At 49.4% G+C, this 15,122-nt stretch overlaps 2 long non-coding RNA genes across 2 annotated transcripts in view; one reads left to right on the top strand and one right to left on the bottom strand.

The window, feature by feature from the left end:
* LOC117196060 (uncharacterized) overlaps positions 1-1,539 on the bottom strand; it is a 31,166-nt gene extending 29,627 nt beyond the window's left edge. Inside the window, exon 1 of the long non-coding RNA XR_004476051.2 lies at positions 850-1,539. This is a non-coding gene — a long non-coding RNA (uncharacterized LOC117196060). The remainder of the gene's footprint in view (positions 1-849) is intronic.
* Positions 850-8,143, top strand: LOC125964431 (uncharacterized). Its single transcript, XR_007477413.1, has 3 exons — positions 850-977; positions 1,536-1,685; positions 6,842-8,143. It is a non-coding gene; the product is annotated as an uncharacterized LOC125964431 (long non-coding RNA).
* Positions 8,144-15,122: the final 6,979 nt, after the last annotated feature.

Here is a 15,122-nt window from a genome sequence, read left to right as displayed (position 1 = left end):
AATAATAATAATAATTAATTATTAATAATAATTAATAATAATATTAATAATAATTAATAATAACAATAATAAATAAATAATAAAAACAGCACCCTGGATCTCTATTATTATTGTCATTATCCTGGCTCTGTCCAGTAAGCAGCGGGGACCTAGGTGATTCACTGTCTGCCTGCCACAGTCCTGGTCCACCTGTTGGGACTTGCCCGTCTGCCAGGATTCTTCCACCTAAGAGGCCTCCGCCTCTTTTCCAGCTCCTATTGGCAGCTTAGGGTCCTCCGTCACTGGATGGGATGGGGGCTTGAGGAGGGCATTTGGGAACAGAGTGCCCAGCTCAGAGGGGCTGGGACTCCTGCACCATTGGCTGCAGCCCTGCCTCACATCAGCAGCCACAGAGTAAGCCTAGGGTATGGGGGTGATGGAGCTAGGGCCCCTGGAGGTTATGAGGTTCAGACCAACCACTCCTAGAGAGATCACCCAGTTCCTTCAGAGGAGCCCTGGGAGTGACAGGGACCAGGGAGAGAGGGGTTCAGGCCTGGGTCTGTCCCTGTGGCAGTCCTGCTGGGTGGGATGGGGTGGAGAAAACGGTGTGAGGGGCAAGTCCCTATCCACCTCTAGGTGGTCTGCTCTGAACGGCAGAGGCCTGGCATAAGGAACTGCCTGGAAGCTGGGTAGCATCAGAGGATGGTTCTTAAACTCTGTAACACAAATGCCTGGGTCCTAAGGACCCAACAACTGCTGGGGCTAGGGAAAGGGAACTGGGGTGCTTCTGACAGCCACGAAGCACCCACACACACACACCCAGCGCCTTGCAAGCACTCTATAAATGTGATCTGAACATCTGTGACTCACCCGCACACAGCCCTGCAGTTTCGTGGTGAGGACACAGCTAATCATAGCTGGTGTTTGCGGAGGAAGAAGGATTTTGCCACAAGCTCCATGACAGACTCTCTCCCTCCTTCTCCAGGATGGCACAGCAGGTATGACTGGCAGCCAGTTTGGCAAGGAAGAGTTTCTGCCTCCCTGAGGATTGGTCCTGCCTGTGGGAAAAACACACCCCCAGAAGAACCATTTAGGTCGGGGTTGGTTCCCTGGTTTCTGATCAGGGGTCACACCAGGAAGATCATAGCTGGAATCCCTAAGATCTATCATTGATGTTTGTTTTGGTTTTGTTTTGGCTTGTTTACATTAGAGCTAGAAGGGACCCAATTATAGGACATATGGCTGTATCTGTCACTATAGATGAGGAAACTGAGGTCTAGAGAGGCTGATGTGACTTATCCAAAGTTATTTGGAGTCTTAGATGCAGAGCTGCAGCCCCGACTCCAGATTCAGTGTTCTTTCTATGGACTCTTCTAGGTCTATTTTGAGTCCCTGAGAAACAACAGCAACAACATCAGCTACCATTCTTCGAGCGTTTAATATGTGCCAGTTACTAGATTAGGTGGTATGTACATTACATCAGGCTGGAAATGTAGACGAGGTAGGACCACATCAGAGAGATGGTTCACTTAGATCAACTGTATGTTTTCTTTCAGGTCTGAGGCACAATGATTCCGTGGCAAACGTTTTCAAATTCTCAGCGGTTCAGGCTGTGCTGCTTTATCAATTGACTGAGCATTTTCTATATGCCAGCTCTCCACTGGGTCCTGGGAATCCAGAGATAAAATAGGACAGGGTTCCTCATGGTACATAAGAATTAATGATTTACTAGAGTTACAGAAAAGGGGTCAGGAACATAGTAAAAAAAGAAAAAGGTACCCTGGGAAGATGGAGAAGGCTTCCTGATACATTTAGGCAGCGTTTTGAAGGGTGAGTAGGAGTTTGTTAGTGAGGCTATGAATGGGAGAGATGAAGTACATGCAGAGAAAATAGCATATGGAAGAGCTATAGAGTAAGTGTTATGTGTGTTTGGAAACAACAAATAGTTTGAGACAGAAAATGGAGGGATGAAGGGCAAGGTGGGAGATGATACTACAGAGCTGAGCTGAGGCCAGCCTGAGGAAGAAGGTCTAATGCCAGGGTAAGGAGGGCACCACTCCGGATTTCTGGCTTTGGAGGTCTACTTTGGAAGGACTCTGAGATTCTCATTCCTAGCTCATATATATATATATATATATATATATATTCTATCTCTGATTTGGCCTGTCTCCCCCCCCACCTCCCTGTTGGCCTGGGCACCTGTGAGTGTGTTTGTCTACCTGGAGCGCTAATGAGGCCCTCTGGAGACTCTGACACCAACTGCCAGCTGTGATCACAACCGCCAGCTCTTCACTTCTGCACAGGAACTTTCTCGGCGCTCCTCTGGTGTTCCCCCCATTACTGGGTGTTAGTGGAGTCTTTACCACATGGCATTCTGCTTGGTCAGATGGTCCATTCAGCGGGGCATGTGAGGAATCCCTAGCTGGGCCATGGAACCACAACAACCCCTTCCCTGTCCCTCTTCTGGTCCCAGCTCCTGGCCCACCTCAAACGAGACTCTGCCCGCATCAGAATTACCTGCCCCCCAGCTCCCACCCCAGGTGTTTTCAGCCTTCCTTTCAGAACAGCATGCCTTCCCTGCTTCATCCTGGCTGGCTTTTCAGCCCATCCTGCCTGGAATACAGTGGCATTCTTAGTTCTTCCAAAGTTGAGAAAAGGAGATCCTCACCTCCATATGTATATTTATTTTTAAACTCAGATAATCATCCTGAAAGAGGTTTCCTGACAGAGGAAAGAAGATGCATTTTGGAGACTGACAGGCTCGAACCCTGCCTGTGTGAACTTTGGCAAGCCACTTCACTTCTGTGAGCTCCAGTTCCCTCATCTGTAAAATGGGGACATCAGCCCTCATTGCGCAGAGATTAAAAGAGCTAACATGCAGGATGCCAATCAAGGAAGAACTGAGTTCAGCTGAGAGACACAACAGGAAAGGACACATTCCTCTGCTTCCTCTTAGAACAAGTACCCTCAGCTTCTAGGACCTAAAAAAACATAAACCAAATGGAGTGTATTCAATCAGGGCTTCGAGCTGTTGCAGGTGACTCAGTAGTGACATGGGATAGAGCCCATCCTCCAAAAGGCCCCCCAGGCCTCTGCCAACCAGGGGAAGATGTGTCCTTCCTGTTCCAGAGGGAATGAAAGGCTCAAGCCAAAGCCGTCCTCCAAGGCCCTCAGACAAGTAGCTCCCAGGCCGACCTCTGACTGGCCCATAAGCTCCACAGTTTCATTGTTCCGCCCGGGCTGTGGGCTGCGGGGCTGGTTGGTGGAGTTGGCTTAGAGAAGGATATTTCGTATTTGGCTTTTGGAATGACTAATGAATGAGCTGTCTCCACGGCAGGAGAATTATGCCACTTAAGCAAAACCCAGCCGAGCTGGTCGGCTCAGAGATAGCTAATAGGAAATGCCTGTCAGAACACTGATGCTTCAAAGCCAAATATATTCTCACTGTGTTCTCTGTTTGCTAAGTTTACTTTATGCAAAATATAACTCAGCTGAAAATATGTAGATGGCTCACTCCTTCCCTCTGGAAGAAATGGAGACAACGAGGAGGAGGGCAGCTCCCAGCTAACCCAGCTTGTCCTGCCAAGCCTAGGAAGAGCCAGGCCCTTGCTTGGCCAAAGAGCACAGCCTCAGTAGAAAGTCTGTGCCACTAATGGGCCCATAGCAACCACAGTGCTCAAAATAGAGGCAACTGCCCTCCCACCAAGCTTCCAGACAATGGGAACAGAGGGAGCGTGGGCAACAGTGAGCACAAGTGGCCCAGCCTGCCATTTTGTGAAGTTGCAGGGGCCAAAAAGGGCCCAGGTAGGCACCTGTGATTTTTGTCCTGTGGTGGTCTTACCCACCCATCCCCCCTCCTCCCAGGTGAGACACAAAGTCCTCCAACCAAGAAGCAACCAAGAAAAGTCAGTGACCTCCAGAGCCCCAAACTGGGCGGGAGCACCTTGGTAATGGAGTTGATGCTACAGCAATGTATCCTGTGGGAAGAGCACTGGGTGAAGAGTCCGGACGTTTCGAAATGCCTCTTCTCACCTGCGACCTTGCAGGAAACACTCATCTCTCTGAGTCTTGGCTTTGTCATTTATAAATGGAGAGATTGGACCAGCTCAGCCATCTCTGGGGTCACAATGACCTAACACTGTCTGTTATACATGATAGGATGGAGGCAGGAGTGTGGAAATAGGGCCCACTTCTCAATTCCCTGGCCCTCTCCTCTCTCAAGGATTACCAGGGGGTGCCAGGAGGAGCTGGATAAAAAATGGGATCATCTTTCAAGAGATACCTGCGATTTCTCAATACTTGAAATGGGAAAGATCCCTGAGGCCACGATCAGGGACGTTAGTGTGAGCAGATGCCCCGCCGAGGACAAGCAAAGAGACAGGGACTCCGACAGTGTTTGTCTTGGAAACGCCTCACTACCATACAGCCATAGTCACCAAGCCACTTGGCCACAGCTCAGCCCCTCTTCCCAAACACACTGCCCAGATATGGGGTCTGGCCTTCCTCAAGAAAGGCATTTGGGTTTATTCCTTCAGGATCGCAGCAAGAGCTGGGCCTAAGAATCCTGGGGCTTCCTAGAAGGACCTGGAGAATAGGCAGCCCCTACAGTGTGCCAGGCAGGATGGGATGCAGACAGGAACTAGACCCAGCTCTGCACTCAAAGAGCTCCCGTTTCATTGCAAGATGGGCACATAGGGAAGAAAAAAAAAATGCGGGAGGGTTCATCCCAGGCTGACTTTAAGCACATTGGAAGCTCAGAGAGGCAAAGCCCTCGGGCAAGCTGCTGAATGCCTCTGAGCTTTAGTCCTCATCTGTAAAATGGGGATAATGATTACCTGCCTTAGAGGACCAGCCAGACGGATGCATCTACATGCCTAACACACCACCTGGCACGTTTTAATCATTTGATAAAAGGCAGCTATTACTGTTTATTGCCATGGCTCAATGGAGAGCTGCTCAGCAGAATGGGTTCCAGGTGAACAGAGACTCATCCACCCCTTTAGCGCTTGGGGCCAAGCCTGGGGTGTCTGGACCTGCTGGCAGGCTCTTCCTTGGCCGCCAGCCATCACTCCATTTACCCCAGTTTGCCTTTTCTTTGTGTGCAACGAACATAGGAAAGCCCTGGCTTACAGTCCTCAGCGTTGGCTTCAGAGCATGGGAGGCCTTCGGTGAGATGGGAAGAGGGGAGGGGCCGGATGTCTTAGGAGGAATCAAGTGGAACAGCAAAACCAGGGACGAAGGGCGTGGGTGTGGGTGTGGGACAGTGGGTCTGGGAGCAGGGGCAGCTGGGACGTCTCAGTGCCCCCCACTATGTCTTACACATGGGCCCCGCCTTTTATTCTTAGCTGAGTGATTGATTTTGCCCTAAGTGGAGCAGAGTCCGAGTTGGGAGATGCTGGGAAATAAAGGCTGGATAATGTCTCATCAAATGGGGTGAGAGGGGTGACTGGGCCAGGTTGCAAGACAGGACCTAGGGCTTGTGGGGAGCATGCGCTCTTTGGGGGTCAGAGGGAGACAAGGGGTAGGAGTCAGTTCAGATAGACTCAGGCGGCCATCAAATGGCAGAACAGGGCAGAACCATTTAAGCCGGTCAGCAGGGAGCAGGCAGCCGGCAAAAAGCCTCAGCTACAGTGCCAAGGAGGCCCTGAGGCAGGCTCAGTCGATCACAGGGACTGGCCCCAGAACGTGAGGGTCCCAGGGCCACAGAGAAGAGGTGATCACTGGTGGGTAGAAGCAGGGGAGCTACGTGATGCCCAGGAAGCCAGGCAGAGGAGCTGAGACTCGCTTGGGCCACCTTAGAAAGCCATGTAGCTATAAGAGCGGAGTGCCATAGCCCGTCGAGCTCGCAGGGGGATGGCGGGCAGTGAGAATCACACAGGGACTTCCAGGCACAGGGAAGAGCAGGGGTTGGGCTGTGGAGGAAGCTAGGACGAAGGAACTGACTTGGCTGCTAGGTGGCCAGACGTGCTAAGCACAGCAACCAAAGGGGTAAGCGCATGTGGCTCAGTTCAGGTCAACCCGGAAGGTTGGTCCATCAGGCAGGTGGGGTAGGGCAGCAGGAGGCCAGAGGCCAGAAGGCAGAGGCAACCAGGTTCTTGGTGGCTGGACCTCTGCTAGAAGTGGGGTGCAGCAGGGGAGTAGAGGACTGTCAGGGTCTCATTCCCAGTCAGATGGCTTCGGCAAGAGTAATAAAGACTACGAGCTTTGGACTCAGACACACTTGCTTTGAATCCTAGCTTCCTCCCCTGAGTAGCTACTGGACATTGGAAGTGACACTTAATCTCTCAGTTTTCTTAGCTATAGAGAGAATCATAGCACCTGCTTCTTAGGAGTGGAGATTAAATAAGGTCATTTGTGGAGCTTCTGGCATATATAGATGCTCACAGAATTGCACCTGTTCTTACTATGATTATTAGCCCCTGAGATTGTCAGGTTCCCCGAAAATGAGGAGGGATTTCTAGGTTTGATGGGTAGAACATGGAAGAAGCCTGGCCCCTGTGAGGAAGGGCAGTCAAGGAAAAAAATCACAAAGTCTCCAACTGCAGATAAGCCCCTGCTCAAATCCCTCTTCCACCGGTGTCTATCTGAGACCTTTAGCAAGTGACTTAGTCTCTTCAAACCTCAGTTTCCTCATCTGTAAAACGGAGACACCAATATCTGCCTTTTGAGGTTGCTGTGATAGTTAAATGAGACAATGTACATGGAATGCCCAACCCAGTAGGTGCTTTGTTAATAGCTACTCTATAGATGAGGCTGATATGTGAGGGAGCGGGGGAAAGATGGGACCCAGGGGGCTTTTGGGGGCCCAGGGATCACCCCCAGATCTAGGGTCTACTGCAGCAGAAATACTTTCTCCCTGCAGAAGCTGAAGCAGCCAGAGATACAGGAGCTCCACAGGCATGTACCCTATAACCACACAAGCATACTCTGATTGGATTCTACCTGCCTGTACAGGACTGGCTCAGGAGCTAGGTAAGCCATGTCTGATGGTGGAGGCCAGCAGTGGCTCCAGCTTGGAGGGACCCAAGAAGAGGGAATAAGGGAGGGGCTGGTGGAGGAAAGAGAACTTTTCATTGATTCAGTAAGTAAATAAGTAAGCACTGATTGTGTACTTTCTATGGGCTGAGTCCTACAGACACCACGGTGAACAAGACAGCCGTGTCTCTGTACCCCCAAAACTGAGCCTACTGGGGGAGCAATGAAAGGGAAACTTTGGGAAGATCATTCAGTGGCTACGTTCGGGAAATAAAGTGCAGAGCCTGTGCAGGAGTGCTTGCCGAGGTCTAGTAAGAGAGGATGAAAGCTAGGTGGTGGTCGAGGCTCCAACTGTGTCCTGGAGGGAAGGGCAGCAGACAGACCTGGCTCTGCCCCTGACCAGCTCCTTGGCTCTGGACAAGTTAGTTTTGGGGTCTTCAGTTCCCTCCTCTGTAAGATGCGAAGAATGGTACCTGCCTCACAGGGTTTGGGTGACTATTAAATTAGGTGACACATAGAAATCTTGGCTCTCAGTAATGCTCAATAAGTGGGGACTGGTGGGCTTCCCTGGTGGTGCAGTGGTTAAGAATCCGCCTGCCAATGCAGGGGATGCAGGTTCAAGCCCTGGTCCGGGAAGATCCCACATGCCACGGAGCAACTAAGCCCGTGCACCACAACTACTGAGCCTGTGCTCTAGAGCCCGCGAGCCACAACTACTGAAGCCTGCGCGCCTAGAGCCCTTGCTCCGCAACAAGAGAAGCCACCGCAATGAGAAGCCCGCACACCGCAACGAAGAGTGGCCCCCGCGCACCGCAACTAGAGAAAGCCCGCGTGCTACAACGAAGACCCAAATCAGCCAAAAATAAATAAATAAAATAAATTTACTTTAAAAAATAATTAAGTGGGGGCTATTGTTAATAAGAACATTAATAACTAGGTGAGGGACTTCCCTGGTGGTACAGTGGTTAAGACTCCGCACTCCCAGTGCAGAGGGCCCAGGTTCGATCCCGGGTCTGGGAACTAGATCTCACATTCATGTCGCAACTAAGGAGCCCGACTGCCGCAACTAAGACCCAACACAACCAAATAAATAAATATTTTTTAAAAATTACTAGGTGAATCTAGAAGTCTCGTTGAAGGAATAAATGACAAGACTTGGTGACTGAGTGTGGGAAATATTTTAATTGAAACCCCGGGCAATTGTAAGGTGATTGAGTATCATTTGTAGGTCTGAGTTGGAATTTCCTGCTGGGAAAGAACGTATGGACTGGGGTGGAGTGGGGAGGCTGGTCCCAGCTGAAGGAGCATTCTAAAGTCACGTCAAGCGAGGATTTACAGTTCAGTTTAGGGAAAAAAAGACTTAAGTTCAGCCTCTGGGTTAAACACTTCCACATTTATTTTCTCCTAGATTCCCACAGACAGCAGGTGGAAGACATCCCCCAGAGCCAGAGTCAGCACTGGACGCCCCTAGCCCTTGGCCCAGGTCAAAATGGGAGAAGGATCCTGGACCAAAAGCAGAGTGTGGAGTGAAATGGCTGCTCAGCTAACATCTTTCCTTCCACAGACTGAACAAAACCTCAATAAGCACACCTTTTTTTTTTTTTTCCTTTCAAGTGGCAGGTCCTATTGTAAGTAAGGGGCTTACAGGACAAGGCCCCGGAGAGAACAAAGGAAACACTCCCACCAACTCTCTTGCCAGGAATGAGCTGAAATTTTCGGAGAAGTGCACGAGCCAAAATTCTCAGGGAGAAATCCCAGAAGACTGTCCATCAGGTGAGAAAATGTAGGCAAAACGTAAAGTGTAAAATGATGAACCAGAAAATCCTCCAGCAAGCCTGCGCCCAGCTATGTCTTAATGAGGCAAACTCCAAAGCAGCTTTTCCTTTAATCAGGCATTTGAAACAAAATGCTGCTAAGAAGCCCCCCCACCCCACCCCCACCACCCCTCCCACCCTTATGTGTTGCCATGACGACCCAAGTTCTTAGGACTTGAAAGAACTACCTCAGCATTTCCCTCTAAAACAAAAGAAAATTATTCCAGGTTTCAGGGCAGAGAACTCCAAGGAGTGGGACCTGTTACTGGATAGCAGGTTCCTCAGAGTTGCGAGTGATGAAATATGAGCCTATGGGGACCTGTGCCTTCAGAAAAGCTGGGGAAGGAAACCGGGGATGACAGGACCCCAGCGCTCGCCCCAGCTTGCTGAGCCCGTGCTCTGCCTCATTGCTGGCTCTCTCCCCTCAGCTGGGCCTCATTTGCCCCTGCAGTGAAGCACGTTAAAAGAAAACACATCCTCTCTCCATATGGAAAGGGGCAGGGGTTGGAGGGGAGCAGGTTCTGGCTCAGGAGATCCCGGGGGGAGAGCAGAAGATGCCTCTCCTTCTCTCTAGTTTGATTTGCTCATGGAACAGCCAAGATGGGGCCAACCTGCTGCATGACTAAGAAGCCCCGCCAAAGCCCCCTTGAAAGCTTACGGTCCCGCTAACGAGGGCCAATCTATGTCTTCTGAACCCAGAAAGCAAAACCCGGGAGGCAACGGCCGGAAGACCAACTTGCTCCCGTGAAGTTCCCTCCCCTGTCCGAGCTTCAAGCCAAAAACCAGGGCCTTGACGCCTCCCTATCCAATCCTGGATCACATTTTGAGTCTATGTCCTAAAAATTCCTCAAATCCATCCACTTCTTTCTCCACACTGTCTTGATTCAGGCCTCATTATCTCTAGTCTGAAATGGTACTTCCAGGTCATCTGCACACCAGGGCTAGAGGGGCCATTTAAAAACACAAATCTAATCATGTCACCTCCTGACTAAAATCCTTTAGTGCTCTCCCTGCCTTCAGGACAAATTTTCAAATTCCTCAGAAAGACATGCATGGCCTTTCATAATGGACGGATCTCAGCCCAGTTTACTCCACACTCCAGCCATAAAGTATACGTTTCCCCAGTTTACATGCTCTCCCCCACCTCCAGGCCTTCCCTAACCCAGTGTGCTGGATAGACCTGCTGGATCCTCCAGACCCACTCTCTGCCCTGCTCTGTGCCCCAGAGGCTGCCCCGTATGGATCACATAAACGAACTCTAGAGCCCTATGGCTTCCGGTTGGATTTAGCCAATGGGGAAAATCAGGAGCAATGGGAGGATAAGAGAAAGTGAAGCCAGCGTAATTATTCCCTCCCTGTCGAGTCGATCAGGCTGCCTGCTCCCAGATGGAGGGTCTCTCCTTCTATCAAGGCAGCCTGTTCTACAGGACTTTCTCTCCTTCCAGAGTACAGTAGCCCCCCCTCCTGGCCTAGGGCCTGCCGCTAGCCTGGGTTTCTGTGATATCTCATAACATTCCCCCACCCCCTACCCACACCTTTGCAAATAACCCCTTTGTACATAAACCCTCCTCAAATCATCCTAACTTAGTGTGTCATCATTCTCTGTTGCGACCCTGACTAACAGAGTCATCCTTTGCCTTTGCTAAATCATAAGCTTTCCTTTGGATTAAGCTCAGGCAACACCTCCTCCAGGAAGGCTTCCCTCCTCTTCCCAGTCTGGGTCAGCTGCCCCGCTCCTTGGGCTCCCAGAGCCTCTGTATATTCCACTGTCACAGCTCTTTCCATACTTTATTGCAAAAGTCAGTCCTCTGTCCTAACTCTGAGTCTCTGGAGGGTAGGGACCATGTGTTATTGCTTATCCCTGCACCCCAGTATCTGGCACAAAGCAAGCCCTCAGAAAACATTTGCTGAATGAAGGAAAGAAGCAGGAGCTCAGAATGAGACCTGCCAAAGACACATAGGAAACACAGTGCAGCATCTCTTTGTGGTACCCGCTATAGGAGCTGGCATCTCCCAGGCCAGCATCAGTTAGATCACAGGCAAGGGTCTGAAGAAAGGCTATTATTTAAAGAATACCTCACATCCAGGGCCTGAGGGCCACATCAGTGAGCATGGCAAAAGAATGAGGGAGATGTGCTGGTTCCTGTTTCAACAGCAGTGCTTCCTGGGAAAAAAGAATGGCCAGCTTTTCTCAGCCCCAGGGAGACAATGGAAGTCTCCATCCTTGAGGTGGGAGACCTGTGAACCTGGTGTCAATGGCTGGGAAACTCACATCAACTTACTGAAATAAATTATTAAAAATCTAGGGGCTGGGCTTCCCTGGTGGTGCAGTGGTTGAGAGTCCGCCTGCCGATGCAGGGCACACGGGTTCGTGCCCCGGTCTGGGAGGATCCCACATGCCGCAGAGCGGCTGGGCCCGTGAGCCATGGCCGCTGGGCCTGTGTGTCCGGAGCCTGTGCTCCGCAGCGGGAGGGGCCACAGCAGTGAGAGGCCCGCGTACAGCAAAAAAAAAAAAAAAAGAATCCCCCTGCCAATGTAGGGGACACGAGTTCGAGCCCTGGTACGGGAATATCCCACATGCCGAGGAGCAACTAAGCCCGTGAGCCACAACTACTAAGCCTGCGCTCTAGAGCCCCCGTGCCACAACTACTGAGCCCACGCACCTAGAGCCCATGCTCCACAACAAGAGAAGCCACCGCAATGAGAAGCCCGTGCACCGCAACGAAGAGTAGCCCCCGCTCACCACAGCTAGAGAAAAGCCCGCATGCAGCAACGAAGACCCGACACAGCCAAAGATAAAATAAATGTTTTAAATGCTATAAAAAAAAAATCTAAGGGCTGTTCCAAAGGACCCAGTACCACTCTACCAAATCATTCATTCAGCAAAGTTTATTGGGGATCTGCTCTATGCAAAGCATTTCCCTTTGATTTACTCTATTGAAATGTTATCCAAAAGGGAAAAGTAATTTTTTCTTCCAGTCTGAGTCCCTGCTGGGCCCTGTAAAAGGCCTAACAAGGCCAGAGGATGGGCTTCTGGTAGACACCTGGGCCAATCACGGGAGATGGGCCAAACATGATGGGTGGAAGGCAGAATAGTGACCTGGTATTGTGAAAGTCCTCTAGGATCCTGGCTCCCCTTTTCCAGATATGTGACCTTGGGCAAAGTACTGCATGTCTCTGTGACTCAGTTTCCTCTGGTGCAAAATGGCGGTCATAATAGGACCTAGCTCATACAGCTGTTGTGAAAATTAGATAACACATCCTCCAGGAGGTTACCGAGAGCAGTGCATCCCAACTCTCTCAGATCCAATGCTCCCTTTTTATAGCAAGTATTTTGTAAGACCACTTTTACTATTCTGAAATGAAATTTATAGATATTATGACCCACCTACGCACGTAATTTTTTAAAGAATCAACATATAGCCCTAACTATAAGATAAAGAACTAAAAGGAAATAATTTAGAATAAAATAATATGCATTTAAATTTATAAATGTTTGAGCATAACTACATAAGAAGATATAAGACAATTAGACCTACTTATAATGAGTAAGTTTGAATTTAAGAGCAGTAAAACATTATTGACTTCAACATTACAGGTACTTCTTTATATCTGATGTTCTGAAACAAGATTAAACAAGTACTATATATTCATACAGATATGAACGAATGCAGATGAATAGAGGTGTGTTATTTTGGCAATTCAAATATGGCAAGGATTCTGCTATTCGTATTGTGGTTGTCTGAAATGGTGAACAACTTCTGGTAAAGATAAAATACACTATTCTCTCGATTTATATGATAGTAGCATTCATGAAAAATTCAGTGTATATTAAAACTATGCAAAAAGTACTTTGTGGGACTTCCCTGGTGGTGCAGTGGTTAAGAATCCGCCTGCCAATGCAGGGGACACGGGTTCGAGCCCTGGTCCGGGAAGATCCCACATGCCGCAGAGCAACTAAGCTCGTGCACCACAACTACTGAGCCTGCGAGCCACAACTACTGAAGCCTGCGCACCTAGACCCGTTCTCCACAACAAGAGAAGCCACCGCAATGAGAAGCTCGCGCACCGCAGTGAGTAGCCCCCACTTGCTGCAACTAGAGAAAAGCCCGCGCACAGCAGCAAAGACCCAACACAGCTAAATATAAATAAATTTTTTTTTTTTAAAAAAGTACTTTGTGTTTATATACAAAATGGAATTAGGTTCTAAGCTCAGACCAATATAGAGATTTTCTACCTATATATGAATGTTGGGTGGGGCATTCAAATGTCACATGAAGTGCAGGACAAATCGTTGGATAAAACTGCGTCACCGGGCTTTCCTGGTGGCGCAGTGGTTGAGAGTCCGCCTGCCGATGCAGGGGACATGGGTTCGTGCCTCGGTCCGGGAAGATCCCACATGCCGCGGAGCGGCTGGGCCCGTGAGCCATGGCCGCTGAGCCTGCGCGTCCGGAGCCTGTGCTCCGCAACGGGAGAGGCCACAGCAGTGAGAGGCCCGCGTACCGCAAAAAAAAAAAAAAAAAAAAAAAAACTGCGTCACCTAAGGCAAGGAGTCTGGCCCCCTCAATCTCCCCTAAGTAGTGCCTCAGCAACCAATGCAACAAACATAAATACACTACATATTCCTAAAATGCCTCTAGGGGGCAGCACTGCCTCCATTGAAGATCAGTGGGCCACAGTTTATGGGGTTACTCAACCCATAAGGAATGCAGGATGATGGCCATACAATCTCCAGGAACACAGACCAGACAGAGAGCATTAGGGAAATCTATCAGCAATTTGCACTCAGACCCCATTGATTTGCTGTGTCCTGCTACATTCTTGTTTGGCTGGGGCCATAGGGTAAGGCCATTCCCCCATGAATAGGGAATGAGGCCTGTCTTGATGAGTATGAAGAAGAAACCACCATATTAGGCAGAGCTATGTCACACAGACTTCCAGGTAGAGCAAAAGTCTCAGCAGACTGATTGATAGACCCTTGCATTTTTCTCCCCCTGGACAACTATTGGGACCTCTTTGAAAAGCACATCAACAGCAGTCTATAAATAACCCTCAGTTTGCTCACCTATGGCTCCGTCATGAATCAACACTAGAGAATTTCACAATGTTGTGTGTCTCTCAACTGAACGTACCTAAAGAAAAAACATTGTTGAAAAAAAGAAAAACCATTGTCTTGTGGATATAAACTGTACCTCTGGCAAAACCAGTCAAGTCATTGAGGTGAGCTGGTGTGTGCCCACCCCCTTCCTTGCTGTATGAGCCTTAACGAGCATCAAACCCTTACTTGAATCTGAGTTCTATTTCCCATAAAAAGGAGCCATCATTTCAATCATCCCAGGAAAAGGCAGATCCTCAGACAAGTAACTGGAATGCAGATGGTGGCACCAGACAGAAGGGGAACTCTCGTCTCCTTCTTGGCTTCATTATTTTGGTGGATCCACCTGAACTTTCATGAAAGCATCTGTTCAGGCTTCCCCGGGCTGCTGGGATGGTTTTGACTACACAGAGGCAGCCCCACACTAGGATAAGTGGGCCCTGAGCCCTCCTGATCAAGTCATATCTTGCAAATGACAAGTCATGACTTATATGAAGTCATGTTATTCTTCTCTGTTTATTTCTCTTGTTATCCCCAACGTGTAGTAAAGGCTGGTCTGAAGGATCCAGCCTTATCTCAGCTGCCCAGTGTATGTGTGTGTGTTGGAGGGTAGAGCCACTGACTAGTGTCGGTGATGAGTGAGAAATCCCAAGGGAAAATTCCAGTCACCTCTCTCCACAGAGATTCTCCCTTCATCAGTAAGCTTGGAGGAGTTTTCATTCATTAGTAAAGGCGATAACTTTTCCCCACAGAGTCTGGTGGAACCAGAGGGGCCCTAGTCTTAGATAAACCAGGTGAGGCACCTAGAAGGGGGCTTGAGTGCATGGGCTACACCCACAGTCAGTTTATCAAAACTTGAGAATAAGAAGAAGGCTGATCTTGTAGCAAAGAGACTTGATGTTGGGACTCATCCTGTGGGCTTTATCTATTTTTCCAGGTGACAAAGTGAGTCCAGTTGTTGGTGGAGGTGAGCCTGACTTTGGGAGAGAGCAGCTCCACCACAGATAGGATGGATTCACCAAAGCTGGGGACCAAGCGTGGCTTGACATGTATCACCTACATGTGTTCTGGGGGACAGAGAAGGGGCCAAGAGAACAAGAGAATACACAAATAGACGAGATAGAAATAACTAAAGCTATTTTCTCAATGTTTGTTTCTGATCACCTCTCGCACTCCTCAGGAGAGCCCCCAGAGGCGGGAGGAACTGCATCAGGGAGACTAGGATGGCTCTATTTTTCTGAAAAGAAACTGCCAACACC

The sequence above is a fragment of the Orcinus orca genome, chromosome 5 (assembly GCF_937001465.1).
Source record: "Orcinus orca chromosome 5, mOrcOrc1.1, whole genome shotgun sequence".
Taxonomy (NCBI): Eukaryota; Metazoa; Chordata; class Mammalia; order Artiodactyla; family Delphinidae; genus Orcinus; species Orcinus orca.
The sequence above is the reverse complement of the archived record's forward strand: the minus strand, read 5'-3'. Positions and strand labels throughout refer to the sequence as shown.